Source organism: Panicum virgatum, chromosome 6K (genome assembly GCF_016808335.1).
Source record: "Panicum virgatum strain AP13 chromosome 6K, P.virgatum_v5, whole genome shotgun sequence".
Classification (NCBI taxonomy): Eukaryota; Viridiplantae; Streptophyta; class Magnoliopsida; order Poales; family Poaceae; genus Panicum; species Panicum virgatum.
This window is the reverse complement of record NC_053141.1, coordinates 34898447-34913421: the sequence shown is the minus strand read 5'-3', so window position 1 is coordinate 34913421 and position 14975 is coordinate 34898447. Positions and strand designations below refer to the sequence as shown.

Below are 14975 nucleotides of genomic sequence, written 5' to 3'. Positions count from 1 at the left end.
GCAAGAAAATATATAGTTTTAAATTGAGAAGAAATGTTAAGAAAAAACGCAATGGCTCTTGTTATTTTATTTCACAACTGCCCAATTGTAATTTTCTAATATAATCTGCATATGTTTGGAGCCATTAGATGGGAGGGATTCCGAAGCTGTCAACAAGATGCTGAGTTTTGAGGGATCTCTTGTTCTGCTTCATGAACCTTCTAGCTTTTCTGTCGTGCAAGATAGCGGGCACGCTTAAAAAAAAGTGCTAAACATGCTGTAAAAGGATTTGATATACTCGGTGCTTTGTTTCGTCGAAATAAAGCTGGAAAACCTTATTTCTAAAAAAATATAATTTGCATATTTCTCAACAATTTTAATCAAATGACTAATAAGATACAGTAATTCCCAATAAACTTATTCTCATAATTAGGCAGTTAGTTATCCATATACTAAAAACCGTTAGTCACTTTTGAGAAAGATGTTGGAAAATGATAGAAATCTTGTAAAGCATACACAGATAGGCCATGAACACTGACATGTGTTCGGCTGGTCTACTCTTCCCCAGCGCTACAGTAATTTCCTCTCACACCACTCCAGCCACCAGTTCCAGCTCCAGCCAGCCCAACAGTATTTTTCTCTCACAGCATTCCAGCTCCAGCCTGGCGAACGCGGTGATAGTAACTAGAGGCGGACCACAGGTTTAAGGGGCTCATTTTATTTTTCTTCTTCCTCCATCCTCTCTTTTTTCTTCTCCCTCCTTCTTTTCTTCATCCTCTTCATCCAAATGTTGGAAATTGTTGGGAGGCTTGGGGGGCTCCATGGGCTTCATGGGGTAGGGGACTCCTGCCCCCACGTTGGATCCACCCTTGTTAACTTAATTGATCAACCAAGTGTTCCAGAAGAGTTGTGTGCCACATCCGTACATTCCATCTTCCAAATACATTGTCCAACCCCATCCGCCAAATGCATTACCTATTCCTCTCGTGAACAGCCGATGCAGTCGGGCCCTGCAGTGTGGCAATGAAAAAAAAAACTTTGTCCGGGGGAGGAAACGGCCCCACCGTTTTTCATTAAGAGGAAGTCACACCGGCTTACCCGAGTAGAGAAAACTCCCAAACCCTGGTCCATGCCCGAGAAGGCAAAGCCTCGCGACGAGTACAGCGAGGGAGTTTTTTTACCACAACAACCAAAAATTCACTTCTGATGAGAATCAAACTCAGAACCTATTGAGACGCGACGCTACCGGACTGGGCTAGCCAACTGTCCGCCCGGCCTTCCGCCTGCAGTGTGGCAATGACACAAGATGTCAGCCAGAATGCTCTCCGCTCCCTAAGGCCGCCTCCAACAGCTTTAGCTATTTCGCTAGCTGATCTGGCACAGTGAGCTGATATGGACTGAGAGAGAGAAAAATGGGACCCACGTAAGAGCAGTAATTATCCCTCCTCCCTTTTTCCCAGGCGCCCACACGCTCCCTCTCATCCAATCGCCTCCGCGTGAAGCCATTCCTGTTCTCGTATCCCATGCGTGGGTCCACTCATTGCTCGAGCCGCGTGTTATGCGCTAGCGGCCGGTTACTCGCTAGCGAAGAGGATTTTTGCCTTTCTCTCTGCTCCAGCTCACGCAAAAGCTGACGCTGCCGGCGATTTCGACCACCTTTGGAGGAGGCCTAAGTAGAGTGCTAGCACGGCGCGAATGTCTAGAAAATTTTTCGGAACATGTCAATTGTAAATAAAGCAGAAATGAGGAGAAAATTATGCTAAGATCCATGTTAGGAGGCCTCCTCTAATAGTCATTTACTATCTCTCACGCTTAGAAAATACAGATAGGTTTTCCAACAGTTAGGGTATCCGCAATGAGTCCCTAGGAACTGTCGATAGCATATCCACATTGGAGAGAGAGAGAGGAAGAAACAGAAAATTATCACTATACACTCAGCGACCCTCGCTAGCACAAGATTCCACGTCACCGGGTCCACCACATGTGTCTGCTCATCCTCATTTTTTTTCTCCCTCTAGTCATCCTCGTCTTGAAGGAAAGGGACCAGCATCCCAGGATGGAGCCGCAGCCCTGGGCAGGGTGGAGGCATGCATCCGGCACACGGCCGGGGCGAGCGGTGCAGCTGGCGAGGGAGGTCAACGCCGGGAGGAGCACAACCGTCGGAGCTCTTATCACCACCCGACCTTGGCAAGGGATGTGGGTGCGGGTGGAAGCGGGCACATCGCGGTTGGCACATGCAAGCGGGGCATTCGGAGGACAGGCATGACACGACCGCTAGCCCTCGCGGCTTCTAGAGCTCGCAGCTGTGGGTGAGGCCATGGAAGGTTGGCGAAGATGAGGGAGAGGGAAGAGTGGAATAAAAAATCGTGACAAGTAGATCCACTATATTTAGAAATATGTGTTACAGCAAACTTGTTGCGATGTTGATATTCAATGATCTCTATAGTTGACGTGGATACACTTAAAGTTAGATACTAGCTCAGTCCCACCCATAATAATTTATTTAGGAATACATTCATTAGACTATCTCTTAAACAAGAGATAATTCTTCTTTTTTTCTCCCCTTATGGAGACACAAAAACATACGAGTACATCTTAAGAAGGGCCTAAGAGCATCTCCAGCCGGACTCCAAAAATAAGGCCCTTACTTTCCCATTTGCGAGCCGGCGTGCACAATATGAGGGTCAAAAATGGAGCCCAACTCAAGCGGGCCTCTCAATTCTCGACTTGCAAATCAGCGGATCCCACCTGTCAGGCAAACAAACCATTCGGTCTCGCCGCCGCTGCATCTCGCGAGTCCGCCGCCCCTGGTCGCCGCTGCCCGCGCCTGGCTTCCGTGTGCCAGCCGTGCCATCGACGTGCCTCTCCCCTCCGCCGCCGCCCAGTTTTCTGCTTCGCCCTGCCCCCATCGCCACGGCTGCCACCGTCGCCCATCCTTGCTCGTTGTGGCCGCCCGGTTGCCGTCGAGCTCGCCGCCGCCTCGCCGGACCTCCGGTCGATTCTGGCTGCCTAGAGGTGCGCCGAGCCCCGCTCAACCTCCTCCTCCTTTTCCCTTCGCGAGCCGCCGCGTCCTGAGGTCGTAATTTTGCTTAATATGAATTCTGGTTGCATGAAACACACCAAAGAAAGTGCTTTTTTTTACTTACATGTAGCTGGGTCAGATCCCAGTCCGTTCAGTACTAGAGTCCTAGACTTGCACTAGACCAAAAGATGTGCACTGGACTTGAGTTAAATGGTTTGCTGTTTACTGTGATTTGCAGTACTACAAATCTGAAAATGATGGCTGTTTTCTTTGTTACATTCAGGACATACAGACGTGTTTTCTGAATGAGTTTGACCCTCTCCCGCTCAGGTTGTCTGAACATTGCATTGGCTTCTTTTTTAAAATAATAATTGCAAGATCAGCTAGCAAAAAACAAAAAACAAGTACTTCAGATTGCAGCACCTGTTTTGAGCTAGATACTAACATTGTTTCTGGTTGTCACTTGTTGTTCCAACCCAGGGACCCATTTCGAGGTGAAGCTGAAGTGAAGTGCAATTGGGGCACCACCACATGATCAGATCTGTATTATGCCAGCGGTTTGGATTCAAGCTGCGCAAGGAGGACATCTTTGCTTTGTGTTCTACTTCTACTCTTGTTGCATGTTCACAGATGTCCACAGATTGTGGCCTGAATGTATATGATGGCTTTTTGGAGATTGCTAAAAAATGAATGCACTTGATAATTGTACCCAGAAATTGGACTGAATGTATTTGGGTTTTATTTCAACGACTATTGCGTTGTAATAAATAATAATGCTACCATTTGGATTTGTCAAGGTTTATGGAATTATTACTGTGTTTCACTGCTAGAGAAGGGACTTCAATCCCAAGTTCAGATTATCTGTCATGTCGATCATGTTGAGATTAAATCTGAATCTGCCATCTGCTCAGCTTCTACTATGTTTGCAAAATTTATATGAAGGGTTCTAGAAATCAGCTAAAATGCTGACTTATTTTTGCACAATATATGCATGCCATGGAGTGGGTTCTGATTAATGAAGTGTTGTAAATGAAGTGTTTTAATTTTTCTGATTAATGAGAATCTTTTTATTATCTACTCAGTTTGAAAATCTACTCAGTGTTGTAAATGTGACTGATAATGACCATCAGTTTTGGCTGCTGGTGGAGTTAATCAAAAGCATAGTCTGAATATTGGTTTGGCATAGTCTGAATGTTGCCATTTACTGGCTGGTCATCAGTATGTATCCTTTTCTGAAAAGAATATGTTGCCATTCTGTCGGTGTCCCGACCTGGGGGCCTGGATCCCAACTAGTAATGCTACGTGTTTCCTCGTCCCAGATGATGATGCAAGAGACAATCACAGTAACGCACGGTTTATCCTGGTTCCGGCCGCGGGGCCGTACGTCCAGCAAAGGGGGTGTGCGAGGGCACTGTATTATCTCGCACCCGGAGTGCTTGTAGTAGGGGGTACAAGCAAGGCGAGAGAGGGAGGGAAGCTCCCAAGTCTCTGCTAGGAGTGGAGTCGGCTTGGGATGAGTGCTCAGTAGTCCCTGAACGTCCTTTTGGAAGAAAGAAGCCAGAGAGCCCGCTACCCACCCGGCTAAAGGAAGCCCACCTCCTCCTTTTATAGTCACAAGGAGGGGCAGTGCACATGAGAGGGGGCATGGAAGTCGTCGTTTTCCCCTAAATCGCGGGGGTACAGTGGTCGGACACTGTAGGAAGTACACTGTGGGAAGGCGGCGCGCGTTGCTGTCGTCCTAGATTTCGTCCTTGGTTCTGCGAAGATCCCGCCAGTCGTCCTGCAGTGTCCCTGCAGGCGGCGTGGTCGAGGTTGATGTATGGTTTATCGTATACGGCGCGACGGCGCTCGGTGGGCCCTGCAGACTAGGGTCCTGCATGCACCAGCGGCAGCAATGGCGCGCGACGGCCCCTGACCCCTGGTCGGAGTGTGGGCGTACACACTAGACGGTCCGGGGGGCACGTGGAAGTCCCGCACCCCGAAGGGGAAGGTCCAAGACTCTGTTTATTTTGTACTGGGGGCCCCTCCCGGAAGGACACGTGATGTCGTCGGACCCCTTCCCCAGTGGGAGGCGAGTTCGGACGGTCGGTGTCGGCAGCATAGTAACGGGAGCAGTGCTGAGCCTGTCTTGTCCCGCGTTGCAGGTCCCAAGGTGCTGCTACAGCATCCGGGATGGCGGAATGGTGACCGGAGTCAGCGGATGGGACGCTGGTCACATCCACTGTGGAAATGGCGGCCTGACGCCGCCCGCCCATGGTGCCGTGGCAGAGTGGCTGGCCTTTAATGCCTTCGTACGACGGGCAGTTGGGCGGCGGGGCCGTTTGTCCCTTGTGCCGAGAGACGGCCTCGAGCGAGGCGGAGATGAGTCACCCGCTCGAGGGTAGATCCGCTATCCTCGAGCGAGGCGGAAGTGTGTTGCGCGGTCGAGGGTCCCGAGGGGGGCCCTCGAGCGAGGCGGAAAATGAGTCACCCGCTCGAGGGTAGATTCGCTACCCTCGAGCGAGGCAGAGATTGTCCGGCGGGTTCAAGGGGGATGCAAATGGGCCGCATGCTGGGCTCCTTTGAGTCCTTTCCTTTCTTCCGGATGAGAAGCAGGCCGTGGGCCTTCGTGGGCCCAGTTGCCTTAATAGGTGTTTTGTGTTTTAAAGCGATCTTATCACCCCAATTAGGGTGTCCCTAATTGTGGCACCCGATAGTAGCCCCCGAGGCTTTGGTCGAGTCAATGGATTCGGCCAAAGGGTGATTCGGTGATTTCCCTTTTGACGTGATCAGTCAATGTCGCGCACCCGCTAGACGCGCCTAAGCGCCAGCCCGGTAGATGTGACAATACGCCAGTCGGGGTAGTACGCCCGAGGGGGAGTACTTCGAGGCGCGCGCCTCTTTGTTTGTTTGTTTGAAGGACAAGACGTGTCCGCGCGCTGAGGGGGGCCAGGGCGATGGTAGCGCCCGCTGCTTGGCAGCTGGTGCTCCTATCGTGCTGTCCCGTACGTAGGGCCTTGGCCCCGGCGTTCCTGGTTGCTTTGCGGCGCGCCGTTCGAGGGCATCTGGCCAGAGCCAATGCTGCACCGCTTAGCGTCCAGGGGCTCAGCTCTACTTTATTTCGTTCGTTCGTGTCTCGGCGCGGGGACCGAGGACATCCTTTGCTCGTGGAGCGCCGCTTCTCACGGGCGATACAAGCCTCCGCTCTTTGATAAGCTTGAAGCTTTGTGCCCGGCGCAGCTATAAATAGGGGTCATGGGGTTCCCTTTCTCCTCCAACCTCCCAGCTCTTTCTTCCAGTATCACCTTAATTTTGTAATGTTTTCTCTGCCCTTTTGTGACCGGCCCCCGGATGGGGTGGCCTGGCTTTTTTCAGACTTTTGGTGCTAGAAGAAAGCTTGCGAGCGGTGGAGGAAGACCGGAGTGGGCGTGCTCACCATCCCTCAGCTTCAGTGGGATCAGCAGAAGAGCATTGGGCCCATGGGGTCCTGCTCCTGCGATGTCCCCTAGCCTGAAGGGGGATGGTGATGCCTGACTGTGGCGCTGGCGCCAGGTCCGGTGGCTGTTTTTCGCATCGTCCCCCCCGGCGACAAGGTTGCTCTCGGGGAGACGGTGCGGAGGGCGCTGTCCGCCAGCTCGACCCCCTGCGTGGTCTTCAGTGGAGGAGACGCTAGAAGAAGGCTTGTGAGGAGAGCGTCCCGCTGGACCCGTGAGGTCTGGGGGCTGCTTCTCGCATCCCTAGCAGCCTGGCCGTTGCGTCAGCCAAGGGCTCGGTGCCTTTCTTCGTCACTCGTTCCTCCCCAAGACAGGGAAAATTGCCACATAGGTGGCAATATGTTTGTATCTTTCGATGGCTTCGCGCCGGTAACCCTTTGTAATCTTTACTTGTACTTGAGCAATAAAGTCCCCTCTCTCCTCTGCGGGGAGGCTTACCGAGGGTATAGGGGTGTACATAGAGTTACGACCCTCGAATATGTGTGAAGTCATCCTTCGCGGGGGCGCGTCAGCGCACCCGCGGGTGTAGCCCCCGAGGCCTTGGAGGAGTGTTTGTGCTCGTCCAAGGGCTTCAAACGTTGTCCCACTGGGTAGCTTTACTGGGGCGGCCGTTCGGCACCTTTTTCAGCCGGCATCGGCGCTTTTTCAGCCGGCCTCGGCACTCTTAGTGCTGGTACAACAACCCGGCGTTCAGCTTAGCCGTTGGGGAAACGTACGCTAATAGCGGGGGGTTTGGTTATACACGTGGAGCTTCACAAGTGTCGGTTGCGATTTATTCGAGGGTGCGGTTTTGAACCGTGGTGTGCGAGGATCCCCCGAGCCCAGGCCCGTATGAGGGTGTTCAGGGGAACCCTTGACTTTGATTACGACCCTTGTCGCCTTTCCAGAGGGAGGAGGGGTGAAGCGCACCATGCTACCCATGCCCGGGCCGCGAGCTATGGCTGCTTCAGTGAGCTATTAGCGGGTTGTTCAAGTGGACGTCCGTGCCCCGTTCGATAGGGGTCGGCTCGTGGTCCATAGACACGTCACATAAAGCGCCTGCGAAGGTTCGCTAGGCGGGGCTCGGACCCATTCGATAGGGTCCGAGGGCTCGATGCTCTCCCTCGATGGGATCCCCCTTCTAGGCACCCTCGACTGGCCTTGAACACTGCGTAGGATGTCTCGAACTTCGCGTTCGAGGGTAGCTTGTATGGCACATCCCTGTAGTCCCTGACTCTGGTGATCTGGGCGCCTGTCGAACCCCCTGAAGGGCCAGGCTTCGACCCCCTAATCAGTAAGGCCTCGAAATGTGATTCCTTCGAGGGTAAAGAGACCCCTCGAGGGAATATTCCGTTGTGATTCGGAAACGACACCGAGTCGCGAGTCATGCGCGCGGGTCTTCCACTGGTGGTGGGCGACGTGGCCCGATCTGTGTGGTGCGGTGTGGGCGCGCCTTTTCAGGCGACAACCTCGGGCAGACGAAGCGGCGTGGGCGGCGGCTGACGGATGGGATAACGCAACAGTCGCACCGCGCCCGCCGGTTACCGTGCTGCATTTATTGCTGCATGCGCGCGTGGGAGACTCCACGGTCGTGGGGCCCATCTGTCAGTGATAGCAAAACCTACCGCATTCAGTGCGGTAGATTTGGGCCGCGGCTGCGGATGCGCCCGTCGTGGTGAAATAAAATGAAGACGAATGGGTTATTTGGACTCACCTGGCCATTTTGCCTTCATCCCTCTCCGCCCTCTCCGCTTCCTTTGCATCCTGAACCCGTAGCCAAGAGCGAAAAAGGAGGAAGAAGGAGGAGAGAGAGAGAGAGAGGAAGAGCACCTTAGCCATCCCAGAGTCTTCGCCCCAACATTCCCCCTCGAATTTTGAAGAGATGTCGGACATCCAAGAGCCTTTGCCGTGGGGGAAGTCTTCCGCCACCGTGGCGGTCCTGCAGCAGTTGGTCGCCGACCGGCTGCTGCCGCGGATCACCGACTCGGGGGCGCCGGCGTGGATTTCCCCACATCCGGACGAGACCGAGCCGAAGCCCCTGCAAGGCTACGTCGTGAGCTTCGTGCGCCGTCACGAGCGAGGCTTCGGCGTCCCCGTCAGCAGGTTCATGAGGGCTTTGTGCGAGTACTACGGAGTGGAGCTACACAACTTCAGCCCCAACTCCATCTCGCAGGCGGCGGTCTTCGTCGCCATCTGCGAGGGGTACCTCGGCATCGAGGCCCACTGGGACCTTTGGGTCCATCTGTTCCGTGGCGAACTCTTCGTTGAGAACGTGCGGGGCCAACCAAGGCGGTTCGCGCGCGCCGGTGGCCTGACGCTCCACGTCCGCCCGACCCGGAGGAATCTTTACATCACGAGCAAGATGACGACGAACAACGCCGGATGGAGTCGAGGGTGGTTCTACCTTCGGAACTACAAGGGCGCGCTTCCGGCGTTCACTAACAGAGTTCTTTGGGAGCGTCCGCCGAAGTGGGACTGGGGGGTGTTGCCCCCATCGCAACAAGCCAGGCTTGAGGGCCTCGCCGACGCGCTGGTGCGTTTGGCGAAGAAGGGGCTGACGGCAGCGACCGTCATCGCGAACTTCCACCGGCAGAGGGTTATCCCTCTCGTGGAAAGGGCCCTGCCGATTTTCGAGCTCACCCCCGGGAGCAAGGTGGAGGGCTCGAGGACTTCGAAAAAGCTGCTTTCCCACACCGCCGCCGCCCGGAGGGCGAAGTACGCGGTGGCGGACTTCCCTCAAAATCCCGAGGACCTCTGGAGGATCAAGATGCGCCCCGAGCCGGGGTACATTTCTCTGGTAAGTTTTGATTTCGAATGTCCTGTATGTTGTGTGGTCCCCTTTTCCTAACCCTATCTCGGGCGTGCTTCGCAGGGGTTGAGGTGCGGCTCCTCGAGGCCCCCGGTCCCGGAACAACGCCTAATCAATCGTCTCCACGCGGAGAAGATGAAAAGGCGGAAAGACACGACGAAGGCGAAGGCCGAGAGGAAAAGGAAGAGAAAGGCGAAGCACAACAAGGAGTGCAAGCTTGCTCGTGCGGAGGGGAAAGCACGGCCCGCCACGCCCGAGTCCTCGGAGGAGGAGGAGGAGGAGGCCTCGGATGCCGAGGACCACGCTCTGGGGAGCGACAGGGAAGCAGCGGGCGCGAGCCCCCCGCTGTTCTACCTGTGGGATGACGACGAGGGGGAGCCGGTGGCACCGGAGGTGACGAGGGCCATAGCAGAGGCCTCGGCGCACCCATCCATCGAGGGGGCTGAGCGGGGTTCGTCGCCTCTGGTGGCCGGTGAGGAGACGCCTGCGCCCCAGGCGCTGGTCCGTGGCGACGAGGCTGCGGCGGGCGAGGAGTCGTCTGTGCTGGCAGCCTCGAGTCACCAGGTCGACACGAGGGGGCGCCCTCGGGGCAGTCTTCGAGGGGCGGCATGGCGACTCGAGCTCGAAGAAGCGCCACGAGGAAGCGGAGCATGAGTGCTCGATCCAGGTAAGCAGACCTCGCTTTCGTTTTTGTTGCGTGTTTGGTGGGTTTCTCGATCCTGTTGTCCTCAGCTCATGTTCTTCGATTTCCAGCCTCGGGGCCGTCCCCAAAGATGCGGTGCAGCTTGCCCCGGCCAAGGCTCTCAAGACCGGGGCACGAAGCACGCCGCACACAGCGCCGCAGCCCCTACCTGCCGTGGATCTCGAGGCGGTAGCCGCGAGGCTACGGGAGGCCATGCCCCGAGGCGCCCAGGCGGTGCAGCAAGCTCGGGCACAGGAGGAGGATGGCGCCGGCCAGAGCGGTGCCGAAGCAGCCGCTCTGGCTGCCGACGCCGGGGAGACCGGTCAGGGTGGTGCGGACGGCGCCACCCCGGCCGTTACTGAAGTTGAGGCCGGTCAGGGCAACGCGGCCAGCGCCGCTCGACCGGACACAGGAGGAGAGACCGGCGGGGGCGCGCAGGAGCGCCCTGCCGTCCGTGTGGAGGAGGAGACCCTCGTCTTCGAGCCCCCGAGGGCCGAGGGCGAGGGCGTCGCAGAGGAGGAGACGGCGCAAGAGGCGCCGACGGTGGAAGGAGCTCCTGTCTCGGGGCCCGCGGAGGCCCGGGACGAGGGTACTGTCGTGGTAGCGCCCGTGCCAACGGCACAAAGGGGTGTGACGGCAGTGGTGGAGCTGCCAGACAGCAGCGAGGAGTACGGGGACTCGATGGACATCGACCCCGCTGCTGCGGCAAGCGCCGCCGCGCACATCGCCGAGTTCGCGTCAGCCAGCGCGGGCATGCTCGAGGCGGGGACGTCCGAGGGGGGCCATCTCGGGGCGATCGTTCCGTCCGGGGTCCCCTCGGAGTTCCTCCGCAAGGAGCAAGAGGAGGAGGAAGCCTGGAACAAGTAGATGGGCGTGGGTCGCGAGATCTTGCAAGCCCTCGACCGCGCCTTTATGCTTCACCAGGATGCGGATTACCAGGTCAGCCAGGTAAATACTTCCCCCCCGAAAATTGCTCGGATTCGGTTTAACTTTTACGCGTCTTCACCCACGTCCTCCCCTTTGCAGCAGCTGAGGGAAATCTCACGCGAAAAGAGCGCCGAGATGAACCGGCTGTACTCCCAGCTGAGCCAGCTCGGGCAGCACAACGCCGAGCTGGTACTCAAGAACATTGACGCCAACGCGAAGATGGCGGATCTGGGAGCGCGTCAGCAGGCGCTGGAGGAGGAACTGGCGCGGGTTGCTGGTGAGCGGGACGTCCAGAGGGCGGCAGCGGAGGAGAAGGCCCGGGAGGCCGAGGCACAAGCTGCCGAGCTGCAGCGCCTTCGGACGGCGCTCGAGGATAGAGCTCGGGAGGCCGAGGCGCAAAGCGCCGAGCTGCAGCGTCTCAGTACCACGCTCGAGCAGCAGAAGGCCGAGCTCCTCCACAGGGAGGTAGCCGTGGTTGCGCTCACCAGGACCCTCCGGGAACAGGGCGAGGACCTCGAGGAGAAGGAGGTGGCTCTCCAGAACATGGGGGTTACCCTTAAGGAGAAGGAAGCCTCCTTGTCCTCGCTCGAAGAGGCCGCTCGAGCACAGAGGGAGGAGGCGCAGAGGAACATCACGGGTGAGTACCTTCGATTTTTTGTTGATTTGTTACTTTTCGTAACTGACGTAGGTTTCCTTTGCTCAGAGTTGAAGCAGAAGATGGCGGACGAGACCGCGACGAAGGAGGCGGTCCACACCGCGCTCACAGCGGCGCAGATGGAGTTTGCTGAGCTGGAGTAGACCGCCGTGAGCGTGTGTCAAGAGCTCGAGGGGGAGGGTGCCGTCTCGGGCAGTTCGGTGATCAGCCGCCTGCGCGCGCTAGGCGGCCGGATTGCCGAACACGCCAAGAGCACCTTCCGTCTCGGTGTCCTGCGGGCTCTCGCCGTGGCCTCGACACACTACCTCATGGATCTCCAGAGGGTGTCGTCAGGGTACATCGTTCCCGATGATGCGGATGCGGACGCCGCGTCGATCATCATGGATGAAGCTGGCGCAGCCGCGGAGGAGTTCGCCACCGTCCTCGCCGAGAAGCTAGAAGCAGACATCCCTCCCATCGCCGAATTCGACGCCCCTGAGGGCGGCCCGCAAGGGGGGGATGATAGCCTATAGGAAAACTGGGCCTCGAAGCCCATGTAAATAGATTAGTGTTTATCGTAGTCGCGCTTTGTAATCGCATCCTATGAATATAAGAGATTTTATTTTCGTAATTTGAATGTGTGGCCCGTCGAGGCCTTGTGAGTTCGAGCCTATATTTCTTTACTTTATTTCTGTGTTCTTCATATGCGACTTAGATAAACATCTGCGAGGAAGTTCGCGTTCATAAGCAACCTAGGCATAGGGTGGTGAGGGGGGTGCCGTATCTCGGAGGCGTAGGCGGCCCCACGACTCGGCCAGCCCCGTACCGTAGTTGCTTACGCCCCGCGTCCGTTTTTTTTCAAGAATACGAGAAGCTTAGGGTCGAGACGGAAATATTTCGAAAAAACATTAGCGACTTTTTGGGGACGTTCGGGGGTTCCCCCCGTAGTAGCCCCCGAGGGAGGCTCGGCTTTGCCGAGGGCAAAGCCGAGCATACCTCAATGTTCGTGTGCACCCGAGCCCTCGAGGGTCCGGAAGGTTCCCAAAAAGCAATAAGTAAAGCGTACTTCCTTATTATTTCGAGAAATTGAAAATGCGAGTACGAACAATATAGAAATAGCTTGAAATGCTAAGGATAGAAGCGACGTAGCTGTTGTATGTTCCAAGCATTGGTAAGGACTTCGCCGTTTTCGTTCGCCAGCTTGTACGTGCCGGGTTTGAGCACCTCGGCAATTATGTATGGCCCTTCCCATGGAGGTGAGAGCTTGTGGCGGCCCCTGTTGTCTTGTCGGAGCCTCAGCACCAAATCCCCTTCGTTGAGGTCTCGGCGCCGGACCCTCTGCGCTTGATACCTTCGTAAGGACTGCTGGTAGCGCGCAGAGTGGAGGAGCGCCACGTCTCGAGCCTCGTCCACTTGGTCCAGCGAGTCTTCGCGAACTCGCTGGTTTTGTTGCTCTTGGTATGCTTTGAGCCTTGGCGATCCGTATTCCAAGTCGGTGGGGAGAATGGCCTCGGCGCCGTAGACGAGGAAGAACGGGGAAAAGCCCGTGGCTCTGCTTGGGGTCGTCCTCAGGCTCCAAATGACCGAGGGTAGCTCCGTGAGCCACCTTCGGCCAAATTTGTTCAGCTTGTTGAAGATTCTCGGCTTCAGTCCCTGGAGGATCATGCCGTTGGCACGCTCCACTTGCCCGTTCGTCTGTGGGTGTGCCACAGCCGACCAGTCCACATGTATGTGGAAATTGTCGCAGAACGCCAAGAACTTATTGCCTGTGAACTGGGTGCCATTGTCAGTGATGATCGAGTTTGGGACCCCGAACCTGAAGACGATGTCGGTGAAGAACAGAACTGCTTGCTCGGATTTGATCTTGCCGATGGGTCGAGCCTCGATCCACTTGGAAAACTTGTCGACCGCCACCATCAAGTGGGTGAAACCCCCGGGCGCCTTCTTCAGCGGACCGACGAGGTTTAGTCCCCACACGGCGAACGGCCACGTGATGGGGATGGTCTGCAGAGCATGGGCCGGGAGGTGTGTCTTTTGAGCACAGAACTGGCAACCCTCGTAGGTCCGCACGACGTCGGTGGCGTCAGTGACCGCGGTGGGCCAGTAGAAGCCTTGCCGGAACGCGTTACCCACGAGGGTGCGCGGCGCAGCGTGATGGCCGCATATGCCGGCGTGGATGTCGCGGATCAGCTCCTTGCCCTCGGGGATGGGGATGCATCGCTGCATGACGCCCGAGGGACTGCGCTTGTATAGCACGTCGTCGATTAGAACGAAGGACTTGGCCTGCCTAGCGAGGCGCCGCGCCTGAGCGCGGTTCGAGGGTAGGACCCCTCGAGTCATCCAGTCTATGTACTGGACGCGCCAGTCTCGCGAAGTGGGGGCCTCGTCGACTTCCATTGCTTCGGCCTCGTCAGCGGACGTAGTCCCGAAGTCAATGTCCATGGGCTCGACCCCGTCCGCCGGGGGATTCCCTCCGTGGGACCGGGTGGACGAGGGGCCCGGCTCCGCCAGATCTTTGAATTCGGCGGAGGGCTCGGTGATGTCGTGAGCGAAGATGTTCGGGGGGACGGTGGTCCGCCCCGACGCGATCTTGGCTAATTCGTCGGCGTCCTCGTTGTACTTGCGCGGGACGTGATTGAGCTCAAGGCCGTCGAATTTGTCTTCGAGGCGGCGCACTACGCTGCAGTACGCCTCCATCTTTGGGTCATGACAGCTAGACTCCTTCATGACTTGATCGACGACGAGTCGAGAGTCGCCGCGCGCGTCGAGGCGTTTGACGCCGAGCTCGATGACGATGCGGAGGCCACTGAGAAGGGCCTCGTACTCCGCCATGTTGTTAGAAGCGGGGAAATGCAATTGTATTACGTACCGCATGTGTTCTCCGAGGGGTGAGATGAAGAGGAGGCCGGCACCGGCGCCGGTTTTCATCACCGATCCGTCGAAGTACATAGTCCAGCATTCGCCCTGGATTTGTGGTGGGGGTAGCTGAGTGTCCGTCCACTCAGCCATGAAGTCAGCCAAGATTTGGGACTTGATCGCCTTGCGGGGGGCGTAGGTGAGTGTTTCTCCCATTAGCTCCACAGACCATTTGGCAATTCTACCCTCGGCTTTCCGGTTGCGGGCTATCTCTCCCAAGGGGAAAGACGAGACCACGGTGACGGGGTGAGCCTCGAAGTAGTGGTGCAGCTTGCGCCGAGCCAAAACCACTGCGTAGAGCAGCTTTTGAATCTGCGGATAGCATGTCTTAGTCTCAGACAACACCTCGCTGATGTAATATACCGGTCGTTGGACGGGCAGAGTATGACCCTCCTCTTGTCTTTCGACCACGATCACTGCGCTGACCACTTGGGTCGTCGCAGCTACGTACAGATAGAGGGGCTCGTCGTCCGTAGGTGGTGTGAGAATAGGAGCACGGGTGAGTGATGCCTTCAGCCTTTCGAGGGCTTCTTGAGCTTCGGGGGTCCCCGCGA

General features: G+C 56.7%; 1 long non-coding RNA gene across 1 annotated transcript; it reads left to right on the top strand.

The window, feature by feature from the left end:
• Positions 1-2655: 2655 nt before the first annotated feature.
• Positions 2656-3830, top strand: LOC120639179. Its single transcript, XR_005661310.1, has 3 exons — positions 2656-2994; positions 3285-3331; positions 3482-3830. It is a non-coding gene; the product is annotated as an uncharacterized LOC120639179 (long non-coding RNA).
• Positions 3831-14975: the final 11145 nt, after the last annotated feature.